The sequence below is a fragment of the Triticum aestivum genome, chromosome 6D, assembly GCF_018294505.1.
Source record: "Triticum aestivum cultivar Chinese Spring chromosome 6D, IWGSC CS RefSeq v2.1, whole genome shotgun sequence".
Lineage (NCBI taxonomy): Eukaryota > Viridiplantae > Streptophyta > Magnoliopsida > Poales > Poaceae > Triticum > Triticum aestivum.
Genome location: NC_057811.1, coordinates 253,748,112 through 253,760,668, shown reverse-complemented (window position 1 = coordinate 253,760,668; position 12,557 = coordinate 253,748,112). Strand labels below are relative to the sequence as shown.

The window sequence follows — 12,557 nt, the reverse complement described above, 5'->3', positions numbered from 1 at the left end:
ATCCTCATTGGTCCGGGCTGTTAATGGGTTATCGGATCGAAAACCGGACCCGATAGCTTAACAGCGACCTGTTATGGTGGATGCCACGTGTCGGTCACCCTTGACGAAAGCACTTCTATGACGCGCGATTTATCGTCATGGAAGTGGACACTTCCGTGATGATAATTTTGGTAATGTCATGGAACACTTCTACGACAGCACAGGTATGACTATCCTGATTCTGTCATAAAATCGTCATGGATGTACATGCATGATAGAAAACATGACCTACTGTGACAAACACGTATCATCACGGAAGTGTATTTTTTTGTAGTGCAAGAACATGGGGGAGGCCATCTTCAAACTTCACGAGAAAATTGAGCATCTCCAAGCCCACATCTATGACCTGCAAAAGCAAAACTGTGAGTATGAATACATATTTAAGAGGATGAGTTTGGCTGCAGATTTGAGGATCCTAGAGACTCGTTCATCTTTCTATGATGGGTTAGCCTATGCCTTGGAAGATGGATGACAAGCCTACTACATCAACAACTCCCTCATCACCACCTCCGAAGAGACATAAATACATGGGTATGGGCACTCCCCTTGGCAACTGCCAAGCTTGGGGAAGGTGCCCCGGTATCATATGACCATCACACCTTTACCTTAATCGTGTTTCTTACTTTGATCCTAGTAGAATAAAGTTTTAGTATGATCTGTCTTTGAGTTTTGTTTCGGGATCTATATATATATATATATATATATAGGGCTAGACTATTCTATTACTAGTAATAGAATAATATTCTGTTACCCTCGCGCCCTATATAGAGGAGGCGATCCGTCTGTCCAAAGCCCAATATTCTGTTACTAGTAACAGAATAATATTCTGTTACCCTCGCGCCCTATATAGAGGAGGCGATCCGTCTGTCCAAAGCCCACCGGACCTCTTGCATCTGCTCAACCCCCTGGCCTTCTCCATCACGAGCGCCTGCCTCCACCTTCCCCCATGCCGCCAGCCGCCACCTCCCTCCCTCGCGCTGCCGGACGCCGCCTCCCTCCCCCGCGCCACCGGACGACGCCTCCCTCCCCCGCGTCGCCGGATGCCGCCTCCCTCCCCTGTGCCGCCGGACGCCACCTTCCTCCCCCGCGCCGCCGAACGCGGCCTCCCTCTCCCATGCCGCCGGACGCCGCCTCTCTCCCCGCCCCGCTGGACGCCGGCGCCACCACGACCACCCTCCCCGACGGGCCGTCTCCACGACCACCCTCCCCGATGCGGCGCCGCCACACCCCCTCCCCCAGCGTGTCGCCGCCACGACCTCCCTCCCCAGCGCGCGTCGTCCGGCCCTCTTCCCCACCGCGTGCAGGCAGTTGAACGTGCGACCACAAGCCGTTCAATGTCTCCGCCGTGGACACGCCCCTCTACCTCCTTCTGGTTGCCTCTCATCCCGGTGTGGCCATGGCGTTGGGTTCGCCGCCACTGCGACCAGCAGTCCAACCCGGCCGCCCCAGGCCGTTCACTCGTCGCAGCTCCCAGGTCCCTACCCACCCCCCTTCATTGTTCTTCACTTCATAAGCTTTTGCTGAGTGCATGCCATGTGTTTGCTAAAATGTCTCAGTGCACTCGCCTACTAGTTTTGATATGTTCATGTTCGTTTGTAGCTAATGTCAAATCTAGTTTCGCTTGAGGCAGGGACAAAGAAGTGAGCAAAAGGAGAAATTGATCAATTGCTCATTATGCAGTGGTGGTTTTCCTATCCACATGTTGACACAACAAATCATCAAAATGGGTATGATCAAAATGCCTCTCATAGGATTTGCTATAACTATGTACACCTTTGTAGGCTTTTTCAGTTGCTAGCAAAAATAGATTTGTAGCAGTTCAACATAAAAAGTGAAATCAGTTAGTTGATGGAAAATAATTCACTTAGATATCTATACACTGCAGTAGCAGTTCGGTTCAAAAAAATTCTACAGTTCGTTAAACAAAAAATAGAAACACATATTGTGGTTTAGGGCCTAGACCACAAAAACTACAGTAACTAAAATAGTTCAAAAAATAGGTACAATAGTAGTTCAGAGTTCAAGTATAGTTACCATCAGATAATTGGAATTTTTCAGATGTTGAGAGGGAGAAATGCACTGCTCAGTTCAGAAAATAGCTGAATGAAAGAACTATAGCTTTCCGTATGCTTGTTTTGTGTTCTTGCATCAAGTGACACCAAACCTGTTTGATGGAATATTCACAAGGAATGATCACACACAAGTGACACACTCAGTTCAGAATCTAATTTTGGATAAGTGCAATTCTTATTTTCCATGTGTTCTGCATTTTAGGTGGCGGAGAACCAGTAAGTGCTACTACTGGTGTACGCCAAGTTCAAGGATTTGCCCATGCTCGAGCATCCACTGGCTCCGACCTCCACCCGTTGCTGCACGCCTGGGATCCGCAACCTCCGACCTCACACGTGGACCTCAGTTGGCTTCTCTGTCCCGAGTGCCGCCGCCGGCCTCCCTGCAGCATGGCTTCGGTTCCAACCATCTCTACGAGGCTACCCTATTCCTTCGCTGGACTACGAGCTAGCATCCGAATCGCCGCACTGCCCAGCTGCCACACTCCTCCAGCCACCATCCGGCAGCGCGCGGCGCTCCAAGCACGTCCTCCAGATGCCCCCTCCTCTTGCCTACTCCTTGCGAAGCACCCGACCGTCTCCCTCCTGCCCCGTCCGCCTAGGTTTAGTACTCACACCAGTTCAAGTAGTGATGTTGCAACAAGTACAGCTCCTCCCCTGTCAAGCTTACTGAGCCAAAAAAGAGCATCTTCATGACTGATTGCTAGCTCGCTTCATCATCGGCTGATTTTCCCGTCTACTAGGTTGTTTTTTCGATAAAGGACTTTTGATTGAATAGATATATCGAGGTGATACGATCGCATCGAAAGAAAGCCCGACCTCTGCCTAGCTAGATGCACACAGCCAAAAAGTCGAGAGTGCCCTAAGAATAATAAAAATAATTCGGTACAAAGCGAAGCAAATAAATTGTCGAGGCTAAGGTGCGGTAGATCCTATCCGTAGATCACACCGCCATCCATGGGGGTAGAAAACCTCCCTGGCCGAATGCTCCAGCCGTGTAGACGCCATCATAAAAAGGTCCCTGTCCTCCGGCCTCTGCAGGATAGACCAAGTACGGAGCCATCGTGTACAAACATGAATAACCTGGATAGGAGATGAGACACATTTGTTATTGAAGATCACATCATTCCTGGTAAGCAACAATGCCCAGCATAAGGCCGCCGCTCCCACAAGAATATGTGCAGAAAATTGTTTATCAATACGTGGTGGGTATAAATTAGAAGCTACCTGAACTATGGCCCAAACTGCCCGAGCGAATTTGCACTCGAAAAATAAGTGTCTAATAGTCTCGTCATGTTGGCAAAAGACACATGTCTTAGAACCATGCCAGTTTCGTCGTGCCAAATTATCTCTAGTTAGAATGACTCCTCTATGTAAAAACCAGAGGAAAATCTTCACTCTTAGAGGAATTTTGAGCTTCCACAATTTCCTGTTATCAACTGGAACATCACAATGAACCATTGCATCATACATGGATTTGACAGAAAATTTGCCATTCTGATGCAAGTTCCATCGAAAGACGTCCGGCTCACCTGACAGTTGAATGTCCTCCAGACGAGTGAGTAATTCATTCCATGCTGCCAGGCGAGGGCCAAGAAGGTCCCTACGGAAAGAAATATCAGGGTTTTGTTGTCCTAAAACTTGTTTGATCGTGACAAATTTATGTCTGACAATCCTGTACAAGCTCGGATATTGCACCATTAGTGGGTTGTTCCCTAGCCAGGTGTCTTCCCAGAATCGAACCTGAGAAACATCCCTAACCGAGAAGGTCCCGAATTGGAAAAAGAATTCCTTGGCCTTCATCACGCCACTCCAAAAATGCGAATCCCCGGGTTTCCAATGAACTTGAGAAATGGCATTGGATCCCACATACTTGTTGCGAATGATTTCCTGCCATACCCCATTCTCAGAGAGTAATTTGTAAACCCACTTGCTGAGAAGAGCAATATTTTTATCTCAAGGTCTTGAATTCCCAGCCCCCATTGACTCTTAGGTCTGCATAATACGCTCCACCTAGCCAGTCGATATTTCTTGGATTCATTATTGCACTGCCAAAAAAATCTGGATCTAAAGTAGTCTAGTCGCTGGAGAACCCCTTTCGGTAGGTGGAAGAATGACAACATATATAGAACCATGTTGCTTAGGACAGAATTGATCAAGATCAAACGTCCCCCGTAAGACAAGAGTTTGGCCTTCCAACTGGCTAGACGTTTCTCAAGTCTCTCTTCCACATACTTCCACTCAGCGATAGTTAAACGCCGATAGTGTATAGGAATACCCAGATATTGAATCGGAAACTGCCCGAGCTGACATACAAAAATCTCAGCATACTCAGGTGCTGATTCTGCAGCATCACCAAAGTAAAAGAGTTCGCTCTTATGAAAATTGATTTTGAGACCAGAAAGTTCCTCAAAAGCACATAAGAGCAACTTGAGATTTCTTGCCTTGTCTAGATCGTGATCCAAGAAAAGGATAGTGTCATCCGCATATTGTAGAATAGATAGTCCATCTTCTACCAAGTGTGGAATCACACCACTGATTTGACCGTCCAGCTTAGCCCGCTCAACAAGGGTAGCTAGCATGTCGGCCACAATATTAAACAAAATAGGAGAGGCGGGGTCCCCTTGGCAAAGCCCCTTCCTTGTCTGAAAATAGTTGCCAACGTCATCATTAACTTTTATGGCCACACTGCCTCCAGAAACAAAGCTCTCTACCCAACGACACCATTTTGGTGAAAACCCCTTCATGCGCAAAGTTTGCAACAGAAAGGGACACTTAACTTTATCGTAGGCTTTTTCAAAATCTATTTTAAGAATGACACCATTCAACTTTTTCCGGTGAAACTCATGTACAGTTTCGTGCAGAACGACCACTCCATCTAATATGTTGCGGCCTTGCATAAATGCTGTTTGAGTGGGCTTTACGACATGGTCAGCCACCCCGTTCAACCGATTAGTAGCGACCTTCGTAAAGATTTTAAAACTTACATTCAGAAGGCAAATCGGTCAATATTGTTGAATACGATTAGCCTTCTTAATCTTGGGCAATAGGATAATTTCCCCAAAGTTTAAACGAGAAATATCAAGGTCTTCGGTATGCAGTTGGTGAAACAACGGAACCAAGTCTGCCTTAATCACGTCCCAAAAACATTGATAGAACTCTGCGGGAAAGCCATCCGGGCCCGGAGCTTTGTTGTGTTCCATTTGGAACACAGCGGTTCGAATTTCCTCCTCAGAGAACGGGGAGGTTAGGAATTCATTTTCCGCTTCCATAACTTGAGGGATGTCATGAGTAACAGATTCATCCAGCTGAAAATTTGTTTCAGCTGAAGGTCCAAAAAGCTCCTTGTAATACTTGGTAATGAAAGTTCTAAGTGGTGCGTCCCCCTCAATTCGGCCTTCCTCCTAGTCAAGGGCGAATATGCGTTTCTTTCTATGTCTGCCATTGGCAAGCATTTGAAAGTATTTCATATTATCATCACCTTGCACAAGCGAATCCGCCTTGCAACGTTGGTACCATTTAATCTCTTCCTCGTGTAATAGGCGGGCAATCTGCTCATTTAGATTTCTTTTTTGCTCAATCTCAACAGCAGTCAGAGGCCTGACCTCCGCTATTTTATCAAGGGAATCGATTAAGGTAGATAGTCGCAGTTTTTCTTTTTTGTAAATGCCAGCAGTATGCTTGGCCCATCCAAAAAGGAATCGGCGCAAGGCGCGAATTCGATTGTTCCATCGTTGAATGGGCGTGTTACCATGAGGTTGGCGCGCCCACACTTTCTTAACAAGGTCATGAAATCCCTCTCTAGTGAGCCAACCCAGTTCAAATTTAAACTGGTGACGGTTAGAACGTGGGATTGGTTGTCCAAAATCGGTTAGCAAAGGAGCGTGATCCGATAAGGCCTCAATACGTTCTAGAGCCCGAACCGATGCTAGGGGGTATTTATATTCCCAGTCGGTGGTAACTAGCACTCGGTCAAGTTTTTTAAATGTTGGCACTGATCGGTTATTGGCCCAGGTATACTGACGGCCAGACATCGTGATCTCCCTCAGATCCAGGCTGTCAATAACAACATTAAAGAGGAAAGGCCACCTAGTGTCAAACCGGTCATTGTTTTTTTCCTGCTCATATCGAAGGATATTAAAATCCCCCCAAATAAACATGGGGTGAGGATTGTCTCGACAGGTATTAACAAGTTCTTTTAGAAATGCAGACTTAAACTCCTCTTGAGCGGCGCCATATACAGCCACCAAACTCCAAAGGAAGTTGTCGGACTTGTTTCGAAGGTGGAATTTAATATGATAATCCCCCTTTGACGTGGACAATAGTTACAAGTAAGTAGAGTTAATACCTAGCAATATTCCACTGGACCTCCCGGTCGGCGGCAGTACGTGCCATTCGTAGTCCAAACCACTTGAAAAGTGGTCGAGAGTACGTGTTGGAAAATCACGTTTGCCCGACTCGGTGATAGCTACAAAGTCCAACACATGATCCTTTACGCAATCGGCAATGTGTTTGTGTTTAGCCAAGTCACCAAGACCTCTGCTATTCCAAAACATGCCTCTCATGCTGAACCAATTTTTTGTTTAGAGACCTTCGCCTTCTTAGAAGAGCGCCCTCTTTTCTTTGCTGAGTTAGACTTATTCTTGCGCACCGACGCGACAAGCTCACAAAGCGTAGTGTCGCGTACAGTATCGTCAAGGTCTACTAATTCCTTCTATCCTTTTGTTGTATCTTTATTTGGAGATTTATATTTTAAGCCATTGCCGCTTTTACCTCTAGTTAGTAGAGATGCACAGCAAGTATTCGTTGGAATGCCGCTGACAAACTTTTTATGGAGTTATAAAAAGGTTGTAGGAATTACTCGATGGATTTTACTGTGTGCTTCTGATTCTTGAGGAAAATGTTCTTTTTCTGAATTTTCATTTTCACAAGCGTGATGCATGTGGTATTCAATTGATGCATTTTGAACTACTAGCTCGCTTGATACATATGATGCGGTCCTAAACTATTGTATGATCCAATCTTTTTATGTACGAGCGAAAAACTAAAAAATATGTAGAAGCTTTTGTGTTTCTGTATTTATTTGTACAGTGATAGATGGATGGGTTGTTCTTCCTTTTGTTGTATAGTGATGCTAATCAGACACCATTTTTCTAACTCCAGAAAAGAGTGCTTAGGCCTTAGGCGTGGAGGCTAGTTCATGTCTTGTTGTTACATACTTGCAACATTATTTAGTTGTGTTCACAAGTAGGAAAGTTGGCATTCGTGAATTTAGACAAAAAAATATGTTCTGCCACTACACTTTTCATGCCCGACAGTTCAGGGAAAATAGCTAACAATGTCTCTGCTAGATCGGACTCTATATATTCACGACACTTTACTACTATGGTAAGTATATTTAAACTGATGTATTTCTTCTAGATAATGAGCTTTTTGTAGTATGGAGAGTACAAGCTGGCGCTGCTGAATTCAGTAGAAGCTAGTTTGTATAAGTTGAATTTTGAACATATGTTGAACACGTACATGTTTACATGCATTTCTAGAGTGCTAATGTGCTATGACTTCGTTGTTGCAGGGGATCTTGGGAAGCACTTAAACAATCGGCCCATCTGCTTTCCGCCGTCATGAACACCGCCGTGGCGCTGCCCATTGCTCTCAGTGGTCGTTCTTCCTCTTGTGTGGCCTTCTTCCCCTGGCAACTGCTGGCTCGTTGGCCGTCCTTCTTCTCCATCTATTGAAGTTCATCCTTTTTAATTGGCAACGTGTGTACAGCAGCAACGGCGGATGATCTATCTCCCATGCCTCCGTCCTCAATCTCGCTGGTATGCTTCTTTATCTCAACTGCAGCTTGTTTCTATTCTTCTTATTTTCAGAGGAGAGATTGTTCTCCACTGTATGCTAATGAAGTGACTATGTTACTGAACTTGTGTGATAATTCAACCTTGCTTGCTTGTGTGTGTGCTACTGAAGTGACTATGTTATTGAACTTGTGTTCTCAATTATTCTGAACCATCGCTGGTAGCATTTGTGATGCTCGTGTGATTTTGCTTGAAAGTTTAATGAATCCGTACGTAGTTCACCTTCAATAACTTTGCAAGTACAGAGATATCACCTAGATGTAGTATGTAACTATGTATTACAACAGTTCAATGATACACCAGTTAAAAAAATATATAGGAGGTTTGGGAGCCAAACAACTGATATTTTGTTGTGTTTTAATTTTTTGGGTGCATGATTGAACAAGAGAAATAAAAATAAAAATGATGTATGATATATAGTGTTCCTCTTTTGATGTTGCTGCATGTGTTTAACCCACTGATGCTCCAGGTTTCTCTATTTTATGTTACGATGGTAGTGACATTGGAGAAGAAAGGTGTGTCGAGGTACAAATCTTGAGTTTTTTGAGGTTCAATGCATTGCTGCTGAAAGGTACATTCTCTCAATAGTATAATGCAATTTGTTAATAAAATAAATAGTGATTCAGTGTGTATTATACGAGCAATTCATACAAAAAAGAAGCAAAAAGCTGTGATTCAGTATGTATTATATGTCCAAATTTTGTTTTATTCAGCATAAGGCTTCCAAGCATGGTTCAGTTTCAGCACAAAGCCTCAGTTCAACAGAAACCATGCCAACTTGGATATTTTTTTCCAACAGATATGAATGCTAGTCCTCTTACCGACTTACCACTTAATAAGTTACTGGACTGACCAGAACTTTCTGTAGTACTAGTTGACATCACTATTCAAGATCAATTTTGAGCTATAAGTTCCATTTTTCTTCCTTCCCATTTTGATACATACTTAGCAATTACCTTTGTTAATTTTGGCATCCCCCGATGCCTCGCGCCCCCGGAGAAGCCACCCGCTGGATCCAGTAGGGCAACGCTGTTGACACCGATGCCGTAGTCCTCCGGTGTCGCCTTTCGCATCCCTGTCCAGCTATAGGACTCACACCAGTCCAGCTCTTCCTAGCTTCTCCGTTCGAGCTCCTCGTGCCATGCTTGATGGCCAATTCATCATTATAATCATAAATTTCTTTCAGTTCTGAAACGTGTACAGTTCTAGGAACATTGTGGTGCAGACCAAAAGTGTGCGATGAATATTCTCTTCACATTTTTTGTGTTTTGGAGTAAATCAACATAGATTTTTTACACAGTAGCTTCTAATTTTTTGCACTAGATTTGGAGATATGAACAATGATTGATTTGGATCAGTACTTGGTTGTGTGATATTTTTGAAACTAGGGCGACCTTGACCTTCGTCCGCTTCTCGTTTCCAGCAGCATCCAGGACGACCTCGACCTACTGCCACTAGCTGTTGGTGCACCTCCTGTTAGCTCCTAGCTATTACCTAGTGTTCTTAATGCTACCTCTACAAAGAAGGTAATAAAAAATATTCACTACCGCTATTGTCTTGCAAGTTCAGAAATTGGGTCTGATGTTGTGTGAGCATGCAGCATAATTCTAAGGAAATAAATATAGAAGTTCAAATATGAAGCATAATTGTGCTGCATACTCTGTTATAAGTTCTAAGGAAATAAATATAGAAGTTCATATTTCAAAACAAATGAAGTATTTTGGAAGTAAAACAAACTATTTCAAAGTACATAAATTATATTTAGGTATCTTTGTGTACTTCTATATTACTGTACATGAACTTGTTCTTTTTATGTGAACTTGTACATTTGCCCATCCGACAAACAGTTTGATTTGCACTTTTTTGCCATATTTGACCTGTCATATTTCTCTAGTTCCATCTCGTTCTTGAGTTATTCTGACCAAGAGCTAGTAAGGTCAAACATAAATGGTTTTACCCCTAATTCCCAAAAGTCACCGGTTCTGTTCAAGTCACTTTGCTCCTCTTATGCTTTTGCCCTTTGACCGTTTGACCGTCAGTTTGAAAACTTCATAACTAATTCATACTGAATCAGAAAAATGCAAATAAGATACCAAAATGTTTAGAAAAACATCGCCTATATGTCAATGTCATTTGCATTCATGAAAAAAGTGTTGGAAAGTGCACATCCGAGTTTTAGCTCTTTTGATACCACCATGAATAGTGAACCCTAAAAAAATTCAAAAAAATTACAAAAAATATGGTGGCGAAGAACAACAAATGTTCTAAGTGCTTGCCAAGTTTCATTAGGGAACGACATTCATGGAAGTCGTGGCAAAAAAAAATCTATTTTGGAGTGCTGATTGTTTTTTTTGTCACGGCACCCACGAATGTTATTCCCTGATGAAACTTGGCAGGCACTTAAAACATTTGCCATTCTTTGCCACCAATTTTTTTAAATTTTTTTGAACTTTTTTAGATTTTACTATTCATGGTGGTAGCATAAGAGCTAAAACTCGGATGGGCACTTTCCAACACTTTTTTCATGAATGCAAATGACACTGACACATAGGTGATGTTTTTTAAAACATTTTGGTATCTTATTTGCATTTTTCTGATTTAGTATGAATTAGTTATGAAGTTTTCAAACTGATGGTCAAACGGTCAAAGGGCAAAAGCATAATAGGAGCAAAGTGACTTGGACAGAACCAGTGACTTTTGGGAATTAGGGGTAAAACGGACGAGTGGGACACAACTAGGGGCATAAATCTAATTATCTCAACATGAATTTACACCAGTTCAAAAAACAAATTGTTGGGAAATAAGATTAAGACCAGAAACCAGAAAAGATGTACAAAAAGAAAGTTAAAAGGCGTTTCATTGAGACCTATATAAGAAAACAATTTGCTGATCTCTACGAATTTAAATAAAAACTTGGAAAAGTTCGAAAAAAATCACATAGTAAGTTCGAACTCCAAAACCTGGCAAGTTCATGGTAAAAACAAAATAGGAAGAAAAGGTACACCCCCATTGATTCATTCAAAAATAGAAAAGTTGGGAAGCTCACGGGCATACCTCTAAAAAGAGTTCAATATAGAAGTTCAAAAAAATAAAAAATGAGTAGTTCTATGTTGAAAATACAATATGTGAGTTCAATATAGCAGTCTAACACTGTTCCCATATATATGTGAGGTGCTCGCGTGTTGGGGTGTTGCATCTCTGGCGAGGTCGCTGTAATGCACCAGCTCCACCACACTAAACTCATCTTTTGTTTATCTTCTGTATGACCTATAGGAGTTCTCAGGTGGCGCTTCAACAAAATTTGTTGTAAGTTTCTTTCTCGTAGATTTTTATTCAATATATTTCTTGCTGAAATATGAAGTTCAAAAACATCATCGGGGCAGGTTCATGGATCGTCACACTCTTGATCACGGTTCGGTTTGTGTGTGTTACTCCACAATATATAATTTTCTGTTTAATTCTTATTTTAGTTAAGTTCAATATATAATTTTAGTTTAGTTCAATATCTTGAGTATCACCTTTTTCTGCCATGAACTCATGCTATAATGTGGGCATCTAAGTTCACTCTGAATATGTTGATACTAAACAAGAAGTTGGCTCTGAACTCTCATATTCGTCTTAACAATTGACAGGTCTGAATATGTTGCCACCGCCGTGCTGATTTCCTGTCGCGACCTTGTTGATTCCCCGCCTTCGAACTGACCACCGCCGACTGTGGGCTGCACCTTCCACGCGCATCCATGTGACCATGTAGATGCACGTCTTCATTGAGTCGCTCACAGCGCATATGTGTGTCTTGTGTTCGTGTGTGCGTGGTCGCGGCTATGCTTGGCGTTTCGGCGTTGTCTGTGTGTGGTCTTGCGGGCGTCTCACCTCAAACGCATCCCAGGACGGTGCACGAGTTGCTGAGGAAACGCCCAAGCCTGTGGCCTCTCGACCACAACTTCGTCTCATGGAAGCTGTTGGATGTGGACAGCCAGTACGAATTCAAGTCTAAGTGGCTCATCAAGGAGGAAAAGAAGAGGAACTCGAGTGGTTTCTCTATGGAGAAGGGCAGAAGACATTTTGCTCTGAACATACTTGTTGATATGCCCATGAGAATGGGTACATTTTTCTACAGATTTTTGTGTTGCTGACGAGGGCTACACAACTTGTATTTCTACCAGTTGAACTTAAGTGTGTCCTCTATAAAGTTCGTGGATGTGTGGATGTTCTTTTGACATTGAACTGTCAAGTGCTTGCAAAATCTGAAGTGTTGATCCATCAGCATTCGCAGCTTCGCACCTCATTCTTGTATGTTATGTGTTTCAAGTGCTCAATGAAGTTTATGTTCTGAGGTCATGTATAACTACCTAGGCGTTCATGTATTACTAACCAGTAAGTACACCTGTTACTTCTCTCGCTCGTCTGTGATATTGGTGAATAGTTCAAATTCTTGGCCAATTTTGAAACATTCAAATTTATAAACGTGGCAAGTTAGAACAAAAAAGAACCCTTAGCCAATTGCACTGAGGAAAAAATAAGGAGTTCATATATTACTAGTGCTAAATGATCTTCACGGACATGAGTTCGTATTATCATTTGCGAACAA

General features: G+C 42.9%; 1 long non-coding RNA gene across 9 annotated transcripts; it reads left to right on the top strand.

The window, feature by feature from the left end:
• The first annotated feature begins 924 nt into the window (after positions 1-924).
• Positions 925-12,235, top strand: LOC123144566 (uncharacterized). 9 transcript variants are annotated; one of them, XR_006471703.1, is made up of 7 exons: positions 925-1,513; positions 1,639-1,766; positions 7,684-7,930; positions 8,436-8,537; positions 9,390-9,492; positions 11,240-11,272; positions 11,599-12,235. It is a non-coding gene; the product is annotated as an uncharacterized lncRNA (long non-coding RNA). The 9 variants fall into 9 exon arrangements; XR_006471704.1 differs by having other exon boundaries at positions 11,138-11,272; XR_006471705.1 differs by having other exon boundaries at positions 1,670-1,766; positions 11,138-12,235.
• Positions 12,236-12,557: the final 322 nt, after the last annotated feature.